The sequence below is a fragment of the Macaca thibetana genome, chromosome 7 (assembly GCF_024542745.1).
Source record: "Macaca thibetana thibetana isolate TM-01 chromosome 7, ASM2454274v1, whole genome shotgun sequence".
In the NCBI taxonomy this organism is placed as follows: domain Eukaryota; kingdom Metazoa; phylum Chordata; class Mammalia; order Primates; family Cercopithecidae; genus Macaca; species Macaca thibetana.
Genome location: NC_065584.1, coordinates 119,424,970 through 119,438,491, shown reverse-complemented (window position 1 = coordinate 119,438,491; position 13,522 = coordinate 119,424,970). Strand labels below are relative to the sequence as shown.

At 43.0% G+C, this 13,522-nt stretch overlaps 1 protein-coding gene across 1 annotated transcript in view; it reads left to right on the top strand.

Moving 5' to 3' along the window:
* Positions 1 to 3,995: 3,995 nt before the first annotated feature.
* The window catches only part of AQR (aquarius intron-binding spliceosomal factor), a 154,036-nt gene continuing 144,509 nt past the window's right edge, over positions 3,996 to 13,522 (top strand). Inside the window, exon 1 of the mRNA XM_050797541.1 lies at positions 3,996 to 4,001. The gene's annotated coding sequence lies outside the window, so the exon portion shown is untranslated. The remainder of the gene's footprint in view (positions 4,002 to 13,522) is intronic.

The window sequence follows — 13,522 nt, the reverse complement described above, 5'->3', positions numbered from 1 at the left end:
TGAACCACTGCGCCTGGCGCCGGCTAATTTTTTTTTTGTATTTAGTAGAGATGGGGTTTCACCATCTTGGTCAGACTGGTCTCTAACTCCTGACCTCAAATAATCCACCTGCTTCGGCCTCCCAAAGTGCTGAGATTACAGGCATGAGCCACCGCGCTGGGCCCCATAAAATATCACTTCTTATAAGAAGTTTAGACGTCCAGAACAGACCACTGAAATACAGGGCTTCTGTGAGCACAAGGAAACCTCTACATTGGAGGGCCTGGTGACGAGGAGCAGGGATTTTCACATGATGTTTTGGGCAACTTCAGCTGTATCTGAGCTTTGGGAAGGTTTCAGGAACAACCGCTTCTTTAGGAGACTAAGAAGAACAACCACAGTGCCTATGCCATTGTATATTATTTTATTTAACAAACACCCACGCAGCACTTATTATGTGCCAGACCCTGTAAGTGATTTAAAAATATTAATTCTTGGTTTTTCATAACAATCCTACAAAGCAGTTGATAATATCTTCATTATCGTTATCTTCATTTTAACACATGGAGCAATTGAAGCACAGAGAGGTTAAGTTCTTAGCTTAAGGCCCACAGCTAACAAGCAACAGATCCCAGGATATCTGGCTGCCAAGTCCATACTCCTAACCACCACGCTGTACTCCTCTAAGAGTAGGTCGTATGTAAGGAGGGATTGGGGGTTAGGAAATGTCTGGATGCCAGGTTCCTTTAGCATGTCACTTCTCCATTGTGGAGACATTGCTTTTAACTTCTGCCAACTTCTACCTCTTCAACCTGGGGATTCTTTCTCAGGTCCGTGCCTCTCAGATGTTCTTCGGAGAAAAGATATGATCCAATGAAGATCAAAGAATTTTAAAAGTAATCACCAGAATGACCTAGCTTAAGACACTGAGACTGGTGAGCTCAAGGTGAAAATAGCAAGATATTAATGGTTTTGATTGGATCTGAATCCCTTTTAGCAAGATATTAATGGTTATGATTGGATCTGAACCCCCTTGGTTACTTTCAAAATTTGCATAAAAATTAATAAAATGCTTTTGTTGCTGTATTTATAGATTAACATGAATGACTTCTTCTTGGTTTGAGTGAAAAAAGATATTCATTCCTACAAAATGTAACTTTAGCCAAGGACCTTAGAGAGTAAGGTTCTCTAAATCCTAACAGAAAGTAGCACAAGAATGTTAATTTGAATGATCATTTGCCATTAAAAAAAAAAACGTGGCCGGGCATGGTGGCTCATGCCTGTAATCCCAGCACTTTGGGAGGCCAAGGTGGGTGGATCATAAGGTCAGGAGTTCTAGACCAGCCTGGCCAACACGGTGAAACCCCATCTCTGCTAAAAATACAAAAATTAGCCGGGCGTGGTGGCGGGCTCCTGTAATCCCAGCTACTCAGGAGGCTGAGGCAGGAGAATCGCTTGAACCCGGGAGGTGGAGGTTGCAGTGAGCCAAGATCGTGCCACTGCACTCCAGCCTGGGCGACAGAGCAAGAATCCGCCTCAAAAAAAAAAAAAAAAAAAAAACGCAAAAAGAATCTATTTACCCATCAGTAAGGGAATGGCTAAATTAAAGAACATCCATGCAATGGAACTCAATCATTACAACAAATAAGGGCTGAACACAGCATCTCACATCTGTAATCCTAGTGCTTGGGAGGCCAAGGTGGAAGGATCACTTGAACCCAGGAGTTTGAGGTTACAGTGAGCTATGACTCTGTCACCAGACTCTGAGTTGGGTGCAAGACAGAGCAAGACCCTGTCTCTTAGAAAATAAAAAATAAAAATAAATAAAGTCAATCTATACATACTTACCTGAAAAATATATATGTTTATAACATATTAAGTGAAAGAGAACATTCTTCTTAAATTAAAAAAATTAATAACTGATGGCTTAAATTTTAAAAAATAAAAAATAAAAATAAAAATAAATAACGGGGCCAGGTGCAGTGGCTCATGCCTGTAATCCCAGCACTTTGGGAGGCCAAGGCGGGCAGATCACCTGACATTGGGAGTTCGAGACCAGCCTGACCAACATGGTGAAACCCCATCTCTACTAAAAATACAAAATTCCCCGTGAGTGGTGGTGCGCACCTGTAATCCCAGCTACTTGCGATGCTGAGACAGGAGAATCGCTTGAACCCAGGAGGCAGAGGTTGCAGTGAGCCAAGATCTTGCCACTGCACTCTAGCCTGGGCAACAAGAGTGAAACTCCATCTCAAAAATAAACAAATAAAAATAAAAAAAGAATGGCCAGGCGTGGTGGCTCACGCCTGTAATTTCAGCACTTTGGGAGGCCGAGGTGGGTGGATCACTTAAAGTCAGGAGTTTGAGAACAGGCTGGCCAACATGGTGAAACCCTGTCTCCACTAAAAATACAAAAATTAACCAGGCATGGTGGTGGGTGCCTGTAATCCCAGCTACTTAGGAGGCTGAGGCAGGAGAATCAGTTGAACCTGGGAGGCAGAGGTTGCAGTGAGCCGAGGTTGTGCCACTGCACTCCAGCCTGGGCCACAGAGTGAGACTCTATCTTAAAAAAAAAAAAAAGAAAGAAAAGAAAAGAAATTATCATAGCATTACACTATTTTTATAGAAAAACTGCCCAATAACATTTGTTTTTGAAGGTCTGTAACATACAGGCATGTGGATATAAATAGACAAAAATCTAAAAGGGTACATACAAACCTCTTAAGAGTAGTTATCTCTGGAGAATTACCTGAAGAAGGCTGGGCATGGTGAAAAGGAGATAAATTTTCACTTTCCAGACTTCCTGTTTGTGGTAGGTAAGATTCACCAAGTGCATACAAGCTAAAGCACAAGCAACCATATGGAAACCATTAAACAATTGGAGAGAGACTAAGAAATAATTAATTATAAATAAGGTGTGTATAAAATTTGACCAACTGACTCATGAGATAGATCATATAACCACTTAATGCACCAGTTCTTTTATAATTATGCATAAATTATTCTGCTCACTTTACCAGACTTCTACTCCATGATGCTATGATTTTTGGGGTTTTATTTTTATTAAAACTTGAAGAAGGGAGAGAAATGCCTTGCAAGGACTGGTAAGTCAATAGTTACTACACTAGTCTTTTATTCCTCTATATTCTTTTTAGGAACTGACACAGATATTTATATGAACTATCACCATATTCCACACCATTAAAAAAAAAAAAAAACTTTAGTCCAGGCACGGTGGTTCACGCCTGTAATCCCAGCACTTTGGGAGGCTGAAGCAGGCGGATCACTTGAGGCCAGGAGTTCGAGACCAGCTTGGGCAACATGGTGAAACCCCATCTCCACTAAAAATACAAACATTAGCCAGGCATGGTGGTGTGCGCCTGTAATCCCAGCTACTTGGGAGGCTGAGGCAGGAGAATCACCTGAACCTGGGAGGGAGGCACAGGTTGCAGTGAGCCAAGATCACACCGCTGTACTCCAGCCTGGTAACAGAGTGAGACTCTGTCTCAAAAAAAAAAAAAAAACAAAACAAAACATGGAGACAAATTAAATTTAGCAGAGTTTATTTGAGCAAAGCAGTGTGAGCAACAAGTTTTTATAGGCCAAACATAGAAGCAAAGGAGAAAAATCACCTGATTGGCTACAGTTAAGTGGCTGACTTATTTGGGGATGGTCTGATCAGTTGGCTGCCTGTCATTGGCTGAAGTTTGGCTGTTACAAAATATACTCCTAAGTTAGGCTTTCCATTTGTTTTGTACCAAGTTAGGTTACAGTTTGTTAGGTATATAGGAACTCAAAGTACGGAGACAGCCTCAAGTTAGTGGCTCCTGCTTATTTAATTTAACATCACTGATTGAATGGCAGTGTGGTATGATGAAAATAACATGACATGGAGTTAGGGGACGAGTCCAGATTCTTTTGCTGACTCGCTGGATAACTACTGCTGCTTACTATCTGCAGGTTCCTATTTAATCCTATTTAATCTTAAAAATAAAAAATATGATCCAAGCAGCAAGAGAACAGTATCTCTTAGTGGACATGCATCTCAGATGCTGGCAAAAGCTTTGTGAAGCAGCTTACTAAGCAGAGCTGAAGATGACATCTGAAAGAGTGTCCTCTCCCTGCCTCTAGTATGTGTTGCCTCTGCTTCCTCCATGATCCATTCAAGTGTCACATTGTGCAGTCATGGGAATCGCTAGGGCCAGTCTCTCATACCTCTCCGCCTCCCCTCCTCTTTCTCCACGCTCAGGAATGACAGAAATCCCGAACCCAGGACTTCCTGTGCTCTGTTGCCCAGGAGAGTCCAACCTGCGCATTACAACCAGCATGATCTTCCTAAAACATGTGTCTAACTATGTCATCCCAGTTTAAAATCCCTTAATACAATCCCTCACGATTTACAGCCAAGTCCATCCTCTTTGCTTGGCATAAAAGCCTTAATGCTGTGGCTCCAGTGCACCTTTTCATCTCCTCTCTTGCCTTCGATATTGACCTCCTGCCAACTCCCCACCCCATTCCCCATGGGCAAAATCTTTGAGACATATAAAAATGTCTCCAGTTTACTATGTGCAGGCCCATATCCTCTTAGCAAAACTTCCAGAGGCCAGAGGTATTTCCAAATTCATAATTTTTTTCAGGTTTTTGAAAAGTAAGCCTATGCTTATATCATATAGTACACAACACCCAGCAGGGTCTGAGGCATCAATTCATCATTACAAACACAAATATCTCTGTCAGAAACCTAAATATTCACATTAAGTGTGATACATTTGCAAATGACCTTAGGTCAGTTCAGGTCTGGTTTTCCACTTAGCCAGGTATCTTCCCTTGGCCCCTCTGGATCTATTTTCCATCCTTTTCCACCTGCTATGTGCCATGGGAAACTGACCTATCTGGCCTTTAGCTCCACACTCCGTTGCCCTCAGGCTACTGATGGGGTATAACCAACGGGGAGCCCATCAAGCTCCCCAGGAAGGTTGGGGTATTTCTCTTGCCTGAAGAACTTTCTGAGACTCACTGTTGCTCTCAGGCAGTCATCTTCCCATGACTCTTTCCTTCTGAGTTCTAAGAAACACTCCCTCTTCTCATCTCTTTGCATCTAGGAGTCATAACCGTTCTGTTCTTTCTAGTGCTAAGGTACTGTCTCACTTTCACACCACTATCCCTTGTGCCAACACTATCTCCTGTGTTTTTTGTTTTTTGTTTTTTTTTTCTTTTTTGAGACGGAGTCTTGCTCTATCTGTCACCCAGGCTGGAGTACAGTGGCGCAATCTCGGCTCACTGCAACCTCTGCCTCCCTGGTTCAAGCGATTCTCCTGCCTCAGCCTCCCATGTAGCTAAGGCCCACATCACCATGCCTGACTGATTTTTGTATTTTTAGTAGAGACAGGGTCTCACCATATTGGCTAGGCTGGTCTTGAACCCCTGATCTCAAGTGGTGTGCCCACCGCGGCCTCCCAAAGTGCTGGGATTACAGGCAAGAGCACCGTCCCTACTCCCCGTGGTTTTTCTGCAACTCACCCACACCTGTATACATAATCGCTGTGTTAAATCTTCTTCAGGTGATCCCAATTTGAGAATGCCACTGTTTCCTGATGGGTCTCTGACAAACGTAGCACACCCATGAGTTCAAATTGAGTCAGGTCTGGTTTTCCTGCCAAATAGGTTAAGAAAAGCTTTCAGCTTTTTGAACTTTTGGGATTTCAGAATGGAAGATAAGATATTGTGAATCCATACTCTATACTGTCTTTTTCTTCTGTTTATACACACTGTTCTCTCCAGTTGGAATGTTCTTCCTTTTCTTGTCCACCTGGCTAACTTTTATTTAGCCTTTAAACATCATCTGTCCAATGAACATCAAGGGTGAATTACCACAGACCAATCCTCTGTAGACAACCCACCATCCAACAGTCCTGGGCATGTGTAAATGGAACAGCCTTGGAAAACTTCTGTGAGAATGGGGCTTGGAGCCTCTGCCTCCCGGGTTCAAGCGATTCTCCTGCCTCAGCTTCCTAAGTAACTGGGATTTACAGTCATGCACCACCACACCGTGTCCTGCTAATTCTTTTTTTTTTTTTTTTTGAGATGGAGTCTCACTGTGTCACCCAGGCTGGAGTGCAGTGGCACGATCTCGGCTCATTGTAACCTCTGCCTCCCAGATTGAAGTAATTCTTCTGCCTCAGCCTCCCAAGTAGCTGGGATTATAGGCATGTGCCACCATGCCCCCTAATTTTTTTTTTTTTTTTTTTTTTTTTTTTTTTTTACTAGAGATGGGGTTTCACCATATTGGCCAGGCTGGTCTCAAACTCCTGACCTTGTGATCCACCCGCCTTGACCTCCCAAAGTGCTGGGATTACAGGCATGAGCCACCACGCCTGGCTCATTCTTGTATGTTTAGTGGAGACGGGGTTTTGCCATGTTGGCCAGGCTGGTCTCAAACTTTTGACCTCAAGTGATCCACCCATCTTGGCCTCCTAAAGTGTTGGCATTACGGGCGTGAGCCACCGCACCAGGCCCACGTCACTTTTTAAGAATATTGGCCGGGTGCAGTGGCTCACATCTGTAATCCCAGCACTTTGGGAGGCCAAGGCGGGTGGATCACGAGGTCAGGAGTTCGAGACCAGTCTGGCCAACATGGTGAAATCCCATCTCTACTAAAAGTACAAAAATTAGCTGGGCGTGGTGGTGTGCAGCTGTAATCCCAGCTACTTGGGGGACTGCGACAGGAGAATCACTTAGACCCGGGAGGCTGAGGTTGCAGAGAGCCGAGATTGTGCCACTGCACTCCAGCCTGGGTGACAGGGTGAGACTCTGCTTCAAAAAAAAAAAAAAAAGAATATTATAATCACACCCCAGAAATAGGTTACCATGCACAGTGTGGAATTCATAAAACTAAACAAGATTCATTGACAAATGCTCCCAAACTTTGTTGAACAAAGAACCAAATTGTTAACTAAAATCATAAATGCAGCTTCATTAGTTTTTTGCCATTTCCACTTTTCTTACTGTTTCTTCCCATTTTCAGTGGCTTGCTCTCCTGAGCAGGGACAGGAATTCCTGTCCTAAAGTTGGATGACATCGGGCTGGAACCATAAGATGTGTGCTGTGAAAGAAACCAGAGCAGCTGGCAATCTGGGAATTGGAACTGTCTTCGCCAATTTTGAATATTTGGTCACCTTATCTGAGATTACACATAAACTCGCTTTTTTTAAGTCTCTCAGAAGGCAGCTTTTATTGTGTAATTTAAAAAGAATTTTTTTATGTTTTTTAATGATCTGGGTTAATTTTAAACAAGGATTTATGAAATGTGAGCTGGTGCCAGGAAAACGTGGATCAATTGTTGCTTCCCTAGAGGAAATAGTGGTCTTTTAATAATAGATCTTAATAAAGTGTCTATATTTCTTTTAGGACTTAAAACATAGACAAAGCAAAATATGGGTTAAGTAAGGTTTTGTGGTTTGTATGACAACTAAATTGTACATGGCCTGAATAAGAAAAAAAAAGTTCTAATTAGACTCTTGGTCCTAGCAAGTAGATACTCGTTTAGATGTCCTTAAGAAAAGGTGTTAATTATATGAGTATCACATCATTTATTAATCCATTAATCCTATTAACACTGACTATATGTGACAGACATCCAAAATAGTGGTGGCTTAAATTAGATAGTATTTATCTTTCTTGTAAACTCCAGAGATAGGCAGTCCAGAACTGGCCTGGCTCCACGTCAATGGACCAGGATCCTTTTCTGCTGCAGACTACTAGGATTTCGGTCAATACATACAAAATTTATCCAACTGGAAGGAAAGGGGAGGATAAATGGAATTTCCCCTTCCTTTAAGGATATGTCTAGGAAATTGCATACTCCACTTCCTCTGACAGCACATTAAACAGAATATAATCAAGTGGCAGAGCTTACCTGAATGGAAGGTCGGGCAGTGTAGTTCTTATACCAGAAAGCTATGTCCCCAGCTAAGAAGTGAAAGCTTCCTTAGATAGGTAGATGGCAAAGACAGATACTGGGGCAAATGAGTAGTTTTTTTTTGTTTTTTTTGCTTTGTTTTTTTTTTTGAGACGGAGTCTCGCTCTGTCACCCAGGCTGGAGTGCAGTGGCACGATCTCGGCTCACTGCAAGCTCCGCCTCCCGGGTTTACGCCATTCTCCTGCCTCAGCCTCCCGAGTAGCTGGGACTACAGGCGCCCGCCACCTCGCCCGGCTAGTTTTTTGTATTTTTTAGTAGAGACGGGGTTTCATCGTGTTAACCAGGATGGTCTCGATCTCCTGACCTTGTGATCCGCCCGTCTTGGCCTCCCAAAGTGCTGGGATTACAGGCTTGAGCCACCACGCCTGGCCGTATGAGTAGTTTTTTTAACCTTAAAGAATTATCCATCCCATCTGCAAAGGCTTTAGGCTCAATTTCTGTAGCCTTTGCCTTGCCTTCTTAAATAGCCAGCTATCTCCTTGTTCTTTAATCTGGGGGTAAAGAGAATTACAAAAAGAATTAGTCTTCTATGTTTAGTTGACACTTTGCCCCTGTGGGGCAGAACCTGCCATGCCAGGACAGTTTGTGGATAGCTAGAGCTAATTAAACCCTAACCATGAGGCTGGAAAACTAGTTAGGAATCAGGAAGAGAAAAACGAATGCTGAGGAAGCCATCAACAAATATCACAATGTCTAAGAAGCAGATCTTAGTTAACATGTTCAAATCAGAATTCTTCATTTCTCTTCCAAATTGTACCTCAGAGTGCCCTACCACCCACCCAGTTGTTTAAGCCAAAAATCTAAGTGTACTACTTCAGCCTCTTTTCCTTCACTTCTCATATCCAATCTGGACCAGTTACATAATTTGCAGGTCCAGTGAAAAATGAAAACACAGAGCTCCTTGTTAAAAAGTTATTAAGAATTTCAAGACAGCAATAGCAGAGCATTATACCAACTGTGGGGTCCTTCTAAGTGTGAGGCCCAGTGCAACTACATACGAAGGCAGCCCTGCATCCAATATATACCTATATGTTTTGCAAGTTCTACCTCTGTGATGGTAAATTTTGTATGTCCACTTGCCTGGGCCATGGTGTGCCTAGACTTTTGATCAAATATCATTCTGGATGTGTCGTGAAGGTGGTTCTGGATGAGATTAACACAGGAATAGGTAGAGACAAAGCAAAGCAAATGGTCTTCCCTAATATGTGTCAGTCCCATTCAATGATTTGAAGGCCTGAACTAAAGGCTGACCTGCCTGGGAATTAGAAGGAACTCCTTCTGCCTGACTGAGTTGGGTCATTAGTCTTTTCCTACTTGCAGACTTAAACTGAAACATCAGCTCTTCTTGAGTCTTGAGCCAGGTGGCATTCAGACTGGGACTTTCACTGTCTGTTCTCTTGGTTCTCAGGCCTTCAGACTCAGGCTAGGACTGCACCATCAGCTATCCTGGGACTTCAGCTTGCCAACTGTAGATCTTGAGCCTTCTTAGCCTCCATAATTGCACGAAATAACTCCTTATAATACTTTCCCTCCCTCCCTCCCTCCCTCCCTCCCTTCCTCCCTCCCTTCCTTCCTCCCTCCCTTCCTTCCTTCCTTCCTTTCCTCCTCTTTCTTCCTCCCTTCCTTCCTTCCCTCCTCCTCCCTCCTCCTCCTCCTCTTCTTCTTCTTCTTCTTCTGCTTCCTCTTCCTCTTCCTCCTCCTCTTCTTCTTCTTCTTCTTCTTCTTCTGCTTCCTCTTCCTCTTCCTCCTCCTCTTCTTCTTCTTCTTTCTTCACGGAGTTTTGCTCTTGTTGCCCAGGCTGGAGTGCAATGTTGCGATCTTGGTTCACCGCAACCTCTGCCTCCCAGGTTCAAGCGATTCTCCTGCCTCAACCTCCCGAGTAGCTGGGACTACAGGCATCTGCCACCACATACGGCTAATTTTGTCTTTTTAGTAGAGACAGGGTTTCTCCATGTTGGTCAGGCTGGTCTTGAATTCCCGACCTAAGGTAATCCACCCAACTTGGTCTCCCAAAGTGCTGGGGCCAGGCGTGGGCCACCACACCCGCCCTTCCTTCCTTCCTTCCTTCCTTCCTTCCTTCCTTCCTTCCTTCCTTTTTCTCTTTGCATATACCTATATACAGATACAAATATATAGATAGATAAAATACATCCATTTTATACATATATATATATATGACATCCTATTGGTTTATTTCTCTGGAAAACTCTAATACAACCTCAAAAACATTTCTTAAATTGGTACTCTTCTCCCCGTCTCCATGACAGTGTCTCCGGATCTCTAGTTCTGGACTAAGTTCCCAGTACCTGCTTTCACTTTTGCCTCTTCTTCAATGGTGTTCAGTGAGAGCAGAAAACCACAAGGATGGAGATAGATATATACATACACACACATATACATACATATATAACAAATATATAAAAATCACATGTTTTATGCATAAAAATGTAAATATATATAACATTTTATAGAAAATCTATTTATCTATGTATATATATTTAAAATATAAATATTGATAAAATTTTAACTGCAAATTATATATAAATACACTTAAATAAAATATAAATAAATTGATATATATATATATACTTATTGTAGGGTTTTGACCCTAGAAAACTGTGGGAGCTGATTAAACACTATATGTGCCTGGTGCCAGAGGCTGGGGCTGGAACTTAGAAGGGATGATGGATGCAAAGTGAAGACATAAGGATCAACTAACATCTGGAAAGAGAAACATGAACCTACAAGGACAGACCTCTCACTACCTCCAAGCCTCCACAGATACTCTAATGCCCTGCCCTTAGTCATGGAGCTAAACTTGTTTCTGGCCCAGGACTTAGAGAAGCTAAAGGAGAATATCTGGCAGGAGTTGAAGGAACTGTGGGCTGGATGTTGCCCAAGGCCAGCAAGGTGAGTCAGCAGATTACAACAACATGGGTGAGCTGGGATGGGTGCCTGTGCCCTGCGCAGACCTTTCAAGTATAAAAACAAGCTACTGCTTCCTTCTCACCTTTCAAATACCATGCAAAATGCCTCCCATGAGGCTTGCTAATCCTGTCAGGTAGCAAAGGAAATTCTTGAAAAAAAATAAAAGGCCAGGCGCAGTGGCTCATACCTGTAATCCCAGCACTTTGCAAGGCTGAGGCTGGTGGATCACGAGGTCAAAAGATCGAAACCATCCTGGCCAACATGGTGAAACCCTGTCTCTACTAAAAATATAAAAATTAGCTGGGCATTGTGGCGGGAGCCTGTAGTCCCAGCTACTCCGGAGGCTGAGGCAGGAGAATTGTTTGAACCAGGGAAGTGGAGGTTGCAATGAGCCGAGATCGTGCCTCTGCACTCCAGCCTGGCAACAGAGCAAGACTCCATCTCAAAAAAAAAAAAAAAAAAAGCCATGTGTGATGGCTCACACCTGTAATCCCAGCACTTTGGGCCAGGGCAGGTGGATCACCTGAGGTCAGAAGTTCAAGACCAGCCTGATTAATATGGTGAAACCCCGGCTTTCCTAAATATACAAAAATTGGCTGGGCGTGGTGGTGGTCACCTGTAATCCCAGCTACTCAGGATGCTGAGGCAGGAGAATCGCTTGAACCCGGGAGGCAGAGGTTGCGGTGAGCCGAGATCGCTCCATTGCACTCCAGCCTGGGCAACAAGAGTGAAACTTCGTTCCAAAATATATATATATATCAGTTTAGCTGAACGGATACAATACAACCCTACGCTCCTTCAACTAACTCCAACATGGCAGCAGTAGGGTTTATTTAAAAATATGAATCAGGCTGGGCACGATGACTCAAGCCTGTAATCCCAGAGCTCTGGGAGGCCAAGGAGGGAGGATCACTTGAGGCCAGGAGTTCAAGACCAGCCTGTGCCACATAGTGAAACCCGATCTCTACAAAAAAATTTAAAAAATAGCCATGTGTGGTGGGTGACATGTGCCTACAGTCTTAGAAACTCGGAGGCTGAGCCAGGAGGATCACTTGAGCTCCAAAGTTGGAGGCTGCAGTGAGCTATCATCACACCACTGTACTCCACCCTTAACAACAGAGCAAGACCTTGTTTCTAGAAGAAAAAAAAAAAAAAATACATATATATATGTATTTATTTATATATATATAAATAAATCAGACCACTTTTCTTTCCTAAAGTCTTCCAAATGTTTCCCATTGCATCTAGAATAAAATCTAAACTCTTTACTGTGGTTTACAACGCTGCATAGGATCTGACCCCTATCACTTCTCAGAGCTCCTTGCATTTTGTACCACTTTCTCCTTGCTCACCATTCCTGAGTCATTGGCCTTCTTCTTTTTTTTTTTTTTTCAGACGGAGTCTTACTCTGTCACTCAGGCTGGAATGCAATGGCATGATCTCAGCTCACTGCAACCTCTGCCTCCCAGGTTCAAGCAATTCTCCTACCTCAGCCTCCCAAGTAGCCGGGATTACTGGCACCAGCCATCATGCCCAGCTAATTTTTTTTTTTTTTGGATTTTTGTAGAGACAAGGCTGATCTGGAACTCCTAACCTCAGGTGATTGCACGCCTTGGCCTCCCAAAGTGCTGGGATTACAGTCTTGAGCCACTGCGCCTGGCCGCCATTGGCCTTCTACCTGTTCTTCAGTCACTGAGGTGATTCCTGCCTGAGAGCCTTTGCACCAGCTGTGACATCTGCCTGCAACATTCTTCCCATTGATCAATCTTCAGGTCACCAGCTCTTTCCTTTTATTCAGATATCAGCTTAAACATCATATCCTCAGAGACCTTCCTCCCTGACCACTGAAAGAAGCCCACCATTCCTCAGTATTCTCTGTCACATCACTCTGTCTTAATAGTCCTTTTCACCATTAGAAATTATCTTATTTATTGTTTGCTTGTTTATTTTCTCTTTCCCACCACCATCACTATCAAAATGTAGGCTCTATAAGAACATGGATTTCTTGTTTCTCTGCCTGGCACATGATAGTGCTCAATAAATGTTTGTTGAGGGAACTGTAAACCAAAAACGAAATTCTAAGCCCCCCATCCAACCGACTGGATCCCTCATCTTAGCCAAGGGCATTCCAAAGTTAACCTCCAAACTAGTTAAGGCCATGATATGAAGCGGGAGTTGGACATGCCTCATTATACTCTCCTCCCTTTGGAATTCAGGCACAGCTGACCAGCATTAACATTAAAACAGAGACTTTAAGACTGATAAAACAGACTGTAGCAATAAGATACCAACATGACAGATGGTAGGCTCTGAAAAAAATAGAAGTATTTTACCCCCAAATATATTTCTCTGATGTATTTTGAAATGGCCCTACAAAGCTGTCTCTTGTGGGGGAAATCTACATTCTGCAGAGAATCTACTTCCTTTTCTAAGTCTTTTCCCTGATCCAGGAGACAATTATCTAAGAGCATGACACCTTTCTAAGTCTGATAAGAAACATCTACAACAAGCTTGTTCAACCCACGCACCAAAGCAGCTATGAAAGTGGTCCAGCACAAATTTGTAAGCTTTCTTAAAACATTATGAGATTTCTTTGCAATTTTTTATTTTTATTTTTATTTTTTTTGAGATGGAATC